Raw genomic sequence first — 12112 nt, forward strand, 5'->3', positions numbered from 1 at the left:
CCACAATGAGATACCATATCACACCCATTAAGATAGCTGCTATTTTAAAAGTTAGAAAATAGAAATGATGAAGATGTGAAAAAACTGGTACCCTTGTGCATTCTTAATGGGAATGTAAAATGGTGCAGCTACTGTGGAAAACAATATGGCAATTCTTCTAAACACTGAAAATACAGTAACATATGATCCATTCTGCTTCTGGCTGTAGACGCAAAAGAACTGAAAACAGGGACCTGAACAAGTATTTTTACCCCTATATTTACAGCAGCATTATTCACAATAGCCAAATGATGGAAGCACGCCAACTGTCCAGTGGAGAATGAATGGAGAAACAAAACTCATATGTACATGTGGTGGTATAATATTATTCAGTCTTAAAAAGGAAGGAAATTCTGATGCATGCCACAACATGGATGAATCTCAAGGGGATTATGCTAAATGAAATAAGCAGTCGAAAAAGACAAATACTGTATGATCTCACATATATGATGTACTTAGAGGAGCTAAAGTCACAGAAACAGAAAGTAGAACAGTGGTTGCCAGGAGTCTGGGGGTTGAAGGAATAGGAAGTTATTGTCTCATGGGTACAGTTGCAGTTTGGAAAAATGATTTTCTGACACAGATGGCGGTGATGCTTGTACACCAATGTGAATGTACCCCATGCTACTGTACTACACACTTAAAATGGTTATGACGGTGAACTATGTTATGTGTACTTTGCCACAATCTAAAAATAAGAAAAATTTTTTTTTTAAAAAAAGGTAACATATTTAAGCTTTCAGTCAAGAACTTGGCAGTGACTTTTAGCTCCTTCATTTCTATCTGATGCTACCTTTATATCAAGGTTCTTTTAAAGTTACCTGAGATCAGTCCCAATCATATTCCCTAGCTTTGTCAATAAATTTGGCTGTGCATCCCAGGGTGAATTCCTTTCCTCACTGGCCTTTGGTTTTGTCAGTCATTAAAAAAAAAAAAAAAAAAAAAGAAGAAGAAGAAGAAGAAGAAGAAGAAAATAATTAAACTACAATTACATTCTCCTTTGACTCTAAAAATAAGAACATACCAAAAGTTAAAGAGCTTAAGACTAGGTTAGCAGACAGGAAGGAAAGGAAACATTTTGTAGGACTTATTATGTGCAAAATAATTATATGCAGGGGAGTCACAGATGCAAATATCCAAAGGAAAGGGGATAATTCCTGATTTGGGGGGAAACAATTGGAGAAATCACAATCTTGTGTATAAGTGCTACCATAGGGTTATAGGAACAGGAGGTAACTGATGCATGCCACTGTCTGGGGAAATCCACTCAGAAGGTGATGATTGAAGAGGCAAGCTCTTTGAGGAGGGATGTGAGGGATCAGGAGTTAATTAAGTAGAAAGGAAGCAGAAGAGCATCAGGGCAGAGGGACCAGAGACCCAGAACAGTTCGGAGAAGAGACAGAAGCCAGTCTGGAAAAGCAGTTTGGGATTTGACTGCTAAATGCTTTTTTAAAAAGCTGGAAAAAGAGCTTGGGTTTTATTCTGAAGGCGGTGAGGAAGTACTCACAGTTTAAACTGGAGAATGGTTAAGATCCAACATGCATGGAAGAAATATCACTTTGGCAACAGTGTAGAGGAGGATAGATGAAGGGAAGCAGGAAGCTATTGCTGTAGCCCAGACAAAACAGGATAGGGGCCTCAACGAAGACAGTGGCAGTGGGGAAGGAGAAGAAAGAAAGCTCTTTCTGCCTCAAGCAGGTCACATAGATAAAGGCAGGAATGGTGCGTAAACTCCAGAAGGCTGGCTTCTAACACACTGTGGACCTTGAACCATATTCTTATTTCTAAATGGTTTCTGACCAATTTGGAATGTCCTAAGTCCAGGGCACTCACTCAGAGGGAGGAAACTAGCATAGAAGTTAATCTGTTTCAGCTGCTGTGCTGTCCCCCACCCCTTCTCACCAGGAACAATGGGAGGCAGCACTGGAAAAAGAAGCATCTGGCTGCAGTAAAGACCCATCCCTTCCCAGGCTGGAGCTGCTGGCTCATCCTTGGAATCACAACAATCAAGAATGGAGAATCGTTCTTTTCATCCCTCTCACAGCATTCTCCCAGTGACTGCACCCTCTAACAATGGTGTGGTCTGTGTGCTGCCTCCCTCCACCACTACACTCCCTACCACTGCACAAGGGCGATGCTGTGCCCCACGGGCTGCTGAGGCTGTGAGCCTCGAAACCTCTGACTGTCCAAGAGGGTCAGGATGCTTCTCCAGAAGGAGCTGCAGGAACAATCAGACTGAAAAAGACCAAGCTTTAACTAGTAAGAATGGGGAACAGCCATTTTTTTCCTGCTATTAAACTAGCAAAAAGATTTTAATGACAGTGGTAGAAAGAGTGTGATAAAGCAGCCACCCTGTGTGTACCCTGTCAGTATTATGCATTTGGAAAACAATATGGCAGTATTTTGAAAGTCTTAAAAATTCCCCTTTTTCCCAATAATTCTCATTTCAGGCAACTGATTCAAAGGAAAGAAAAAGATATATGCATGAAGGTACATATTGTAGCACTAGTAAGGATAAAAAGTGTAAGGTTTCTGTTCTTCAGGTTTTTCCACTCTTACATCTTTCCCTCTAACTTACTCTTAAGTTTTGTAATATTGATCTCTGTGGCTCCTGACAGAACCCATGTGCATAATCTAAAGAACATGTATTATAAAAATAATTTACTACAGACTAACTGCACTTACCAAAGAGTTAGAGGCCTTTTATTCATTTTATAAAAACTTTTACAAAAACTACATTTAAAATAATGAACTTATTCACACATTCAGTGTTCTACTGAACAGGTACAATGATGGGGGTGGAGGGTATAGCGGTAAACAATACAGATGTGGTCTGTGGTCTCACAGCCTAGTATCTAGCAGAGATGTCAACAAGAAACAAGTAACTATGATAAAGCATGATCAATATTATGATCATGGGGGGCTGGGGAGATAGCTCAGTCGGTAGAGTGCTTGCCTTGTAAGCACAAGGCCCTGGGTTCGATCCCCAGCACCCCCCCAAAAAAATATATTATGATCATGGGAAAACCAGTGTGCCAGAAGAATGAATGGCAAGATGGTCAAGGGATGGCTAGAGGAGTTGAAAGGGTTGGAAAAAGCCAGAGGGAAGAAATTAAGGAACTTGAACTTTGTACTAAGGACAAGAGAAAAGGGGAGTGCTATGCCTAGATTTGGTTCTGGAAAGCTCACTCTAGCTATTGTGTGAAAAGCTGGAGAAGAAGACCACAGTCAACTACGCCAACTGGGAGACTACTGTAGTCCCAGTGAGAAATGACGGTGGCTTAGAGTACAGTGGGACAATGGGGAAAGAGAGTAATGCAAACAGGTATTTAATGGCTAGAATCAACTTAGTGATTGTTGGAATGTGGTGGTAAGATGAACAAAGAATGATCAGCAGGCTTACAGCTTGAGCCAACTGTGACATCTACTGGAGCAGGTTTGGAGCACAGGGAGATTTGGTTCGGGGCAGAGGATACTGGGTTTAACTGTGGACGCTTAGAATTGCAGGTCTTCAAAACATCCTGGTAGAGGTGAACTGCAGGCCACAGATTTGTCCCTCAAAGTTCACACATGGGTGGGAGATACAGAGCATCACATAGGGATAGAGCTGAGGCAGCAGGAGTGGACAGGATCACTCCTGGACCAAGGACTCAGCAATCACAGCACAGTACTAAGTGTTGTAAGTGAGTAAAGAAGGGGAATAGTTTTCCCTGCCACCTCTTCCAGGATGCTCTCCCACATGCCTCCCTAGGCTAATCTGCTGGCTGAGTTATGTCCCCTACCTACAGACTGTAAGTGCCTTGCAGGCAGGAATGGTGTCTCTCAGGTTTTTGCTCCCAGTCCACAGTCTTGCCTGGAGCACAGCATAGACATGTATTAAGTGTCGGGAGAACTGACTCCCGTGATGCAGAGACGCTGCATGGGCTATGCTGCAGTTCCTCTAAAACCTCACTTTATAAACACTTTACTGGAGGAGGGAGAAGACTGTATGTATGCTTCAATCAGAACCTAGTCTGGGAGCCAGGCATGGTGGTGCACACCTGTAATCCCAGCAGCTCCCGAGGTTGAGAAAGGAGAATCTCGAGTTCAATGCCAGCCTCAGCAATTTAGTGAGGCCCTAAACAACTCAGCAAGACTCTGTCTCTAAATAAAATACAAAAAAAGGAGGGGTGCTGGGGATGTGGCTCAGTGGTTGAGTACCCCTGGGTTCAATCCCCAGTATCAAAAAAAGAATCTAGTTTGGGACTTTTGAGAAGCACATCACTTGCATAAGGAAAAAAAATGTGTTATTAAAATGTATGAATTTACATTGTGTACAACCACAGAAACGAAAAGTTGTACCCCATTTGTGTACAATTAATCAAAATGCAGTCTGTAAAAATAAACAATAAAAAATTTTTAAAAATTAAAAATATGTGAAGCTATTTCTACCTGCTGTCAGCTCTTTGGTCACAAACATATACTGGTAGGTGTGATACTCTGAGTACCACACTCTGAGCTTATCTCCAGCAGCCTCCTCTGCTATTCAGGTAAGAGAAACGCCTCGGGGCAAAAGTCCTGATGTGATTTGATCCTAAGAGTGGGGACTTATTGGCATTCATTTGCTCCTGGTGCTATGACAGAAGACAGTACAAGAGGCTTATACAGAGCTGGTCTCTATGTGCAAGTCTGTCTATAACCTATGGCAGCACAAACAACTAAGAAAAGATTGAATAGATAATACATAGGATAAAATATTCAGAACAGGTAAAGTTAAATATTTATATTTCACTCAAAAGATTAGAGCATTAGAGTAGAGGTGAGAGGTACAGGAAAAGGGAATGTCAAGTGAGTATGATAGAAAAGGAAAGGAAAGTAATGACTAGCCTTTCACATGTGGGAAAGAGAAAAGACACAGCCTAAACTAACAGGAAAGGGGAACAGCCTGGAAATCAAACCATAAGCTAGGCACTCTGCTAAGTGCTTTTATGCAGGCTCTTATTACACACTATAATCTTAAGAAACAAGAATCATTACTCCTACTTCCAAGATAGTATAACTGAGGCCCAGGGAAGTAAAACAATTTCACCAAAGTCAGGTATTTCCAAAGTCCAAAGACTGCAAGGTAAGAATTGTGACCCTACATAAAATTTCCTAGTGAGAATGGTTGTTTTCATTTTCACTATGGATGTAGCCAGTTAATCCAAACTCCTCAGTTTCACAGTGATGGCTAGAATCCACCTTCGTTAGTCATGAAAGCTGCCTGTTAATTTTTCAGGAATTTTGCAACCCAATTGATTTCACTTTGGTAGTCTGAAACCAGCTGTTGGTAGGAAAGTTTACACCATGGAAATGAGCAAACGCCGCAAGTCAGTGTGGCTGCTGCTGCTTCCCCCACTAAGAACCTGCTGTTAAATAATTACCAGCACACCGATGCTCGAGAACCATAGAGGTACAAGGGCATGGCTTCCATCTTTTTGTCAAGTTCCACCCATTGGTTCTAACCACCTGGAAGACAGTGCTGAGGATTCTGAGATGTTGTTCATGGTTATCCATCATAAATAATCTGCCAGAAGTGATGTCTATTACAGTTGGGAGGGAAAAGTGGTAGCAGTCATGCCATGTACCTACAATCCTCAATACAGTTCAATGCCCAAATTTTAGAGAGGAAGAGACAGAGACCCAGAGGGGGAAGAGCTGAGACTCTAGAAGCCAAATGTAATATGATGCCTTGTCCAGAGATCTTCCCAAGATAGCACAGAAACCCTGGCTTTTGGGGTACTCCCTGACCTAGCTAGCAGCTCTTTGGACAGTGTCCAACAGCACTGCAGCGACCAGAACCACTAAGCACATTTTTGCAGAGGGTATTCAAACACACACTAAGTGGTGAGCTAGAATGAACTTCTGGATCTTTTACCCCTGAGAAGTAATGCTGGTAGGTTTCTAAGAACTCTATCTATGCTCTTACGTGCCTTCTTCCTGACCACAGAAACAACTACCAACCTAAAGTGTGGGGTTTCTAAGAATCCTACATGACTTAGCAACACCCTGATACCTCATTGTTGTCAGTTGTCAAATCACAAGATACAGAGATTATACTTTAAGGATGATTTTACCAGAAAAATATGATGAATAAGAAAAAAAATCCACAGTACTCTATGAACTTTCAATAAACTGTCCTCAAACTGGTTTTTTGTTGTGGTGGTGGTGGTGATGGTGGTTTTTATTGTTTTGTTTTGTTTTTAAACATTTTCATTTTATTAGGGTCTCTCTCTGTTCCCCAGGCTGACCTAGAACTCCTCGTTCAAACACTCCAACTGCCCCAGCCTCCCAAATTGTTGGGACTACCAGTACACAACACCATGCCTGGTTTAAATATTGTATTTTTGAAGAAGTAATATGGCTCAAAAATCAAGAGGTATAAAATGGCAAATATTAACAAGTCTCCTCTTATCCTAATCGAAGTCATGCCATTCTGCTTTATAGAGATAATCACTGTCTTCAGTTTCTGGTGCTTCATTTTAAAGACACTTTATACACACACACACACATACATACATATAAATAATATTTCCCTTTCATAATACAAAGTATAGTACCATTTAATATCATAGTATGTTATATGCACCTTGCATATAACCATTTAAATTATATTTTGAAGTTTACTTCATATCTGCATCTAAAGAACTCCTTCACTATTTTTCATGGAAGATGTCATTGTTACAAGAATGTCTCATTTAAAATCATATTACAACTTGACAACAGAAGCAAACATTATTTGAAGAGAAAATCACTTAATCTCACACTGATAAAATTTTAGGGAGATTTGTTTTTGCGTTTGTTTATATTTTCTTATAAAATAAAATAACCTTGTGGTCAAAGGTCAATAAGATAAAAGTAGTACACTCTACTGAATTGAATTTGTACTAATTTCTTTTCTGTAAATTAAAAAAAAAAAAAAGAAGTTAAATGAGGAGTGACTATTTGAAATTATGACCGTGAAAGTACTTTGAAGGGTTTTCCTGTAGGAATAAAAAGTTGTTACTTTATTTCTGTCCTGTTTTTCAAAACAGGATTCATGTTGTTTGCTATTACTTGCCATTGAAGGTGTCTGTGTTCGGCTAGGAACTTCACAGGTCAAGGTAACACTGTGTTATTCATCTTTGTATCTCAGAGACACAGTGTAGAAGAGGACCTCAGTTACCTTAGTTGAGTTCATGAAATGTTATATAAAGAATGTTTAGAACCCCTGAGAATGCATTTTGCAGTTTGTTATCGCAAATATGTCCAAAGCACAACCAAGTGAGGTTTTCCTCTAAGATATACTTTTGGGAGAAAAAGTCTTAAAACCTTGTTGAGGATTTGTTGGAGGCGAGAAGACCTAGAAGTGGAAAAGCCAGAAAGCATTGGTGTGGGATAAAGGTGAGGAAAAACTAGGTAGAGCTAACCGAGCAAAGATCTCTTCTGTGCTCCTGAATCAGAGAGTGAACCTCTGCCTTGGCTGTGCTCAAGGATTCCTACTTAGTCCAAATGCACGGTGTCTAGTATTCAATAGAAGCCTACGCATGGAGCACCTGTGCTAGGTATGCAGCGGGAGCTCAATAAATCTCTATCTGAGCCAGTCTGTATCCCATGTTATTTTTTCACCACTCCTACAGCTCTCATTCCCCTAATGGGCGAGAAGTGATTTCAAAGGATCACGTTTTGATTATTGTTTGCATCTTGATATGAAATGGGTCTTCTGGGTCCTGAAAATTTAATTTGTGAACAGAATGAAGACCTGAGCATTTCAAGCTAGGAACAAATGAGGAAAGCAGAGACGGGATCAGGAGATGCTTCATACAAAGGTCACACGGTATCTGAGATGAGTCTTAAAGGATGGAAAATATTCCCAGAAGCAAATTCCAGAGACAAGATAGGAAGAAAGAAAGAAAAAAAATATTTGGAACATAAAGGGGAAGACATTAAAATGCATGGAGGCAGCAAAACGGATGAAGTGCTAGGGAAACTCCACACAACCGTTCCTGGAGCCCACAGGGAAGCCCTTCATGGGAATGGAAAAGCAGGCTGAAGCACAGATGCAGTGAGATGTTTGCCTCGAAAAGCAATAGACAGTCCACTACTTCTGAGTAGAAAGAATACAATATGAAGAAAAGTATCAGGATTCAAGGGCAGGACAGAGCTAAGTTGGTATCACGAACTCTTAATAATGAGCGGTATGGCTTTGGAGAAGTAATTAATTTTTTTGGACTTTAGTTTTCTAAGATGGGCATAACATATAAATTGAAATGAAGAGATATGAATGTTGAAGAGCTTTATAGACTGGCAAGTACAGCATAAAAATGAATTGTTGTTATAATAGTGAATTATACTTTAGAAAAAGCATCTTAACTTTGTTGAGGATTCACTGGAGGTGAGAGGAAGGCCCAGACAGGAAAAGCCAGAAAGTGCGGGCAGGGTGATCTTTGCTTGTGTAGATGAGGACAGAGCCTGTCCCTTCACCTGCAGGCTTCAGCACTAGACCCAGGGCCTTTCCCTGAGCAAAACTTCCAGAAATGATATACAACCCAACTGCTAGGCACTCAGGAGTCCAACTTAGATGACAGAACAAGTTCTGGGTGGATGATCTCAATGGGGACAAGCACGGTTTCCCACTGCAGGGTATTTACTGGTAGCATCGCATCTGTGGTCTTCCCAGATAGCAATGTTAGGCAGCCAGGCAAAAACACTAAGCCAAAAGGGGCCTTAAAAAGAACATTAAGGAAACTGATTTTTTAAAAAAGGGAATACACTGTATGTAGGATGTAATAACAGGTGCTAAGGTTTGAGTGTTGGATGTTCCCTCAAGGTTTGTGTACTGTAGGCCCAATCTGCAGGAAAGTGGTGTTGACAGTCTGAACTTTTAAGAGGTGGGGCCAAGTGAGAGGTCCTAGGTCAAGTGAGGGTGTTCCCTCAGAAGGGACTTAAGTACTTCCTGTGGAACCATAGTGAGTTCTCCTAAGATGGTTATTACAGCTGGGCACAGGGTCACACTGCCTGTAATCCCAGTAGCTCAGGAGGCTGAAGCAGGAGAATTGCAAATCTGAGGTCAACCTCAGTAACTTAGTGAGGCCTGAGGCAACTTAGTGAGACCCTGTCCCCAAAATAAAAAGGGCTGGGGATGTGGCTCAGTGGTTAAGCACCACTGGGTTCAATTCCTGGTGACAAAAAAAAGAAAAAAAAAAAAAAAACAAAAAAAACACACAAACAAAAAAAAAGTGGTTGTTATAAAAACCTAGGCCCGGCCACAACCAGCAGCTCTCTGGCTTCCTGTTTGTGTTCACTCTGCCCTATATGTGTTCCCACCATTTCCATCAGTCACAATGTGACACAGCACAGGGGCACCTCAACAGAATTGAGTTATTGCCAGTGCCATGCCCTTGAAATTCCAAAACTCTGAGCTCAACAACCCTCTTTTCTTAAGCAGCCTGCCTTGGGTATTTTATTGTGGTAACTAAAAATTGAACAATACAATAGGGAAAACTGGGTGTGGGGCATATGGAAACTTTGTATTACCTTTTTGGTTTTTCTGTAAATCTAAAACTGTGAGGGAAAAATAAGTCTATTAAAAAGGACACTAAAAATTCAGAGTGGATTTATTCTTAGTAGCTAAAAGCTAGAAACAGTATAGTCATCAATCTAGAGGATGCAGAAGTCAACTGGCATATTCATGCAATGGAGTAGTATGCAGCAATAAAAAGGAATGGTCTAAAAATACATTCAACAACATGGATGGATCTCAAGAAGTATTATACTGAACCAAAGTGGCCTTGTACAAGAGTACATACCATAAGATTCTGTTTCTATGACATTCTAAAGCATGCAAAATTAATTCCTGGTGGATAGGGAAAAAAATCAGAATGGTGGTTACTCCTGGAGGGTGGGTATGGGGCTACTGTTTCAGAAGGGGCATGAGGAAACTTTCTGGGATCATAATGTTTTATACCTTGATAGGAGTTTGAATTACTTTTGTCAAATCTCAAGTATGCTCTTTTAAGATCTGAACATTTCACTTCATGTAAATTTTACCTCAAAGGAATACCAAACACATGGAATTGTAGTCAATGACTAGATCATTTAGGGAGAAAATTAATAATAAATTATGTAGGGAGAAAAGTATAATGTCTTTGATTTAGTTTAAATGCTTTAAAATACAAGATGGGTAATGGAGAATGGGATGGATGGATAGATATGTGATAGCAAGCATAGTAGAATATTAATGGCAGAATTTATATGATTAATATGTAGGTATTAACTATAAAACTTTTTATTTGTTTATTTTTTTCAGTACTGACATTGAACCCAAGGTCTCACACATGCCAGGCAAGTATTCTACCACTAAGCTACATTCCCATCCCTTACATTTTTATTTTATTTTATTTTTAATTTTAAGACAGCCTTGCTAAGTCACTCAGGCTGGCCTTGAATTTGAAATCCTCTGGCTCTGGTCTTCTGAGTAGTCGGGATTAAAGACATGCACACTGCACCCAGCTAAAATTCTTTCACTTTTGCTGTATGTTTGAAAACTGTCATTAAGAACTGTAAGGAAAAATAAAGAACATTTTGGAATTTTGTGTCTGGGATGGGTAACTGGGAAAAAGAGATTATGGAGTTCACATGTCCAGACCTGGGCTCTTATATTAATAAAAATCCCTTATACTTACCGCTTCACCTGAGTACATGCAGCCCTTTCAAATTCATCCTTATTCTCTCCCCCAGTTTGGTATTTGCACATTTCATCTGTGTTCCTGAGGATATCTTCCCTTTAACACAGTATGATTTTGCAACAAGTTTCATTATTTTGTCCCCCTACCAGACTACCATGGACTTCTGGTTTTTCCTCTTTTTGACTTTGTCTAGCACAGCATCTGACGCATAGGGCAGGCACTCATTCAAACATCTGTTAAGAATAGTATGTGTCCTGAACAAGTACAAGGCCAGCCTGCGGGGGCAATCAGACTCTTTAGAGGCCATGGGGAGACATGGAGGATTTCCCATAGACAAACGTGATTTCATGGAAGTGAGTCTGCACTTGCAAGGTAATAACTAGATGCAGAGGGGCTGTTTGGATTTTCTCATCCAGTTTTCATCCTGTCACAATGCTCCATGAAATACTTTCTAGATGAAACTGGCTGGTGGGTATCGTAGGTTAGCTCCCTCAACCTCTACTCCATTCTCCTTCTAGTTAGAAATTCTGGAAAACTAAAAATCACCTTTGCCATATTTGCTTGCAGTTAATCTGCCAAATATTTGCATTCATATAAGACTTGGAAGATGGAAGTAAGGCAAAGACCTTTTTCCTGCTCTTTTGGCCATTTCTTGTTTCTGCTGGCAAAAGAGGTATGGACATTTGAAGGGTTTATATGGCTAGGTGTTCTCCAGCTTCCCAAGTCTGACCTTCAGTCCCTGGACTGCAGTTTATGGAGTGGGGGTGGGGTGTTAGGCTGATCACTCTGGTGGTGTCCTGGGAGGTCATTCTTGAACTTCTAGACTGGGACACACAGCTTTAAGTCTTCTTATTTACTAAGTGTTGAATTTCGTGTATTAAATTCCTTCCTGTTTAAAGGATCTGCAGTGGTTTCCATTTCTTAGACTAATACCTGGGTACACAAATCAAGGAATCAGTTTGAGCGACTGGGGGCAGGCCCCTGGAGAATGGGAAAAAAGAAAAAACACAAGGGTTTGCATTTTGGAGTTTTTCACAGCAAGAACCTATTCAAGTAGATGTTGGACCTTACTTTGTGCTGAGAACTGGGCTAGGGGCTGGCTCCAAGAGAAAGTGATCTGACTTGAGATAATAGAGTCATGTTACCTTACCAAGGAAGAGCCCTGGTGCAGGATGACTGAGAGAAGGAAGGAATGGTGAGAATGAGCATCCAGGTGAAGGGGAAGCTTCAGAGGGAAGGGAAAAGGCACGATCTGAGACCTCAACTAGCAACTAGTACACTCAGCACTGTATGCACAGCATGCTCATTTAAAATGGTCTCATTTAATATCCCTCTCTCCTCTTCCCTTTTTGGTTAACATTTAGGTGCTTCCCACACAACAGGCACTT

The 12112-nt window shown here is 40.6% G+C and overlaps 1 protein-coding gene and 1 non-coding gene across 3 annotated transcripts in view; one reads left to right on the forward strand and one right to left on the reverse strand.

Annotated features, from left to right (window-relative positions):
• Gab2 (GRB2 associated binding protein 2) overlaps positions 1 to 12112 on the reverse strand; it is a 188441-nt gene that overhangs the window by 98328 nt on the left and 78001 nt on the right. The window lies entirely within an intron of this gene.
• On the forward strand, positions 2965 to 3039 carry Trnat-ugu (transfer RNA threonine (anticodon UGU)). Its single transcript has one exon. It is a non-coding gene; the product is annotated as a tRNA-Thr (tRNA).

The sequence above is a fragment of the Sciurus carolinensis genome, chromosome 11 (genome assembly GCF_902686445.1).
Source record: "Sciurus carolinensis chromosome 11, mSciCar1.2, whole genome shotgun sequence".
Taxonomy (NCBI): domain Eukaryota; kingdom Metazoa; phylum Chordata; class Mammalia; order Rodentia; family Sciuridae; genus Sciurus; species Sciurus carolinensis.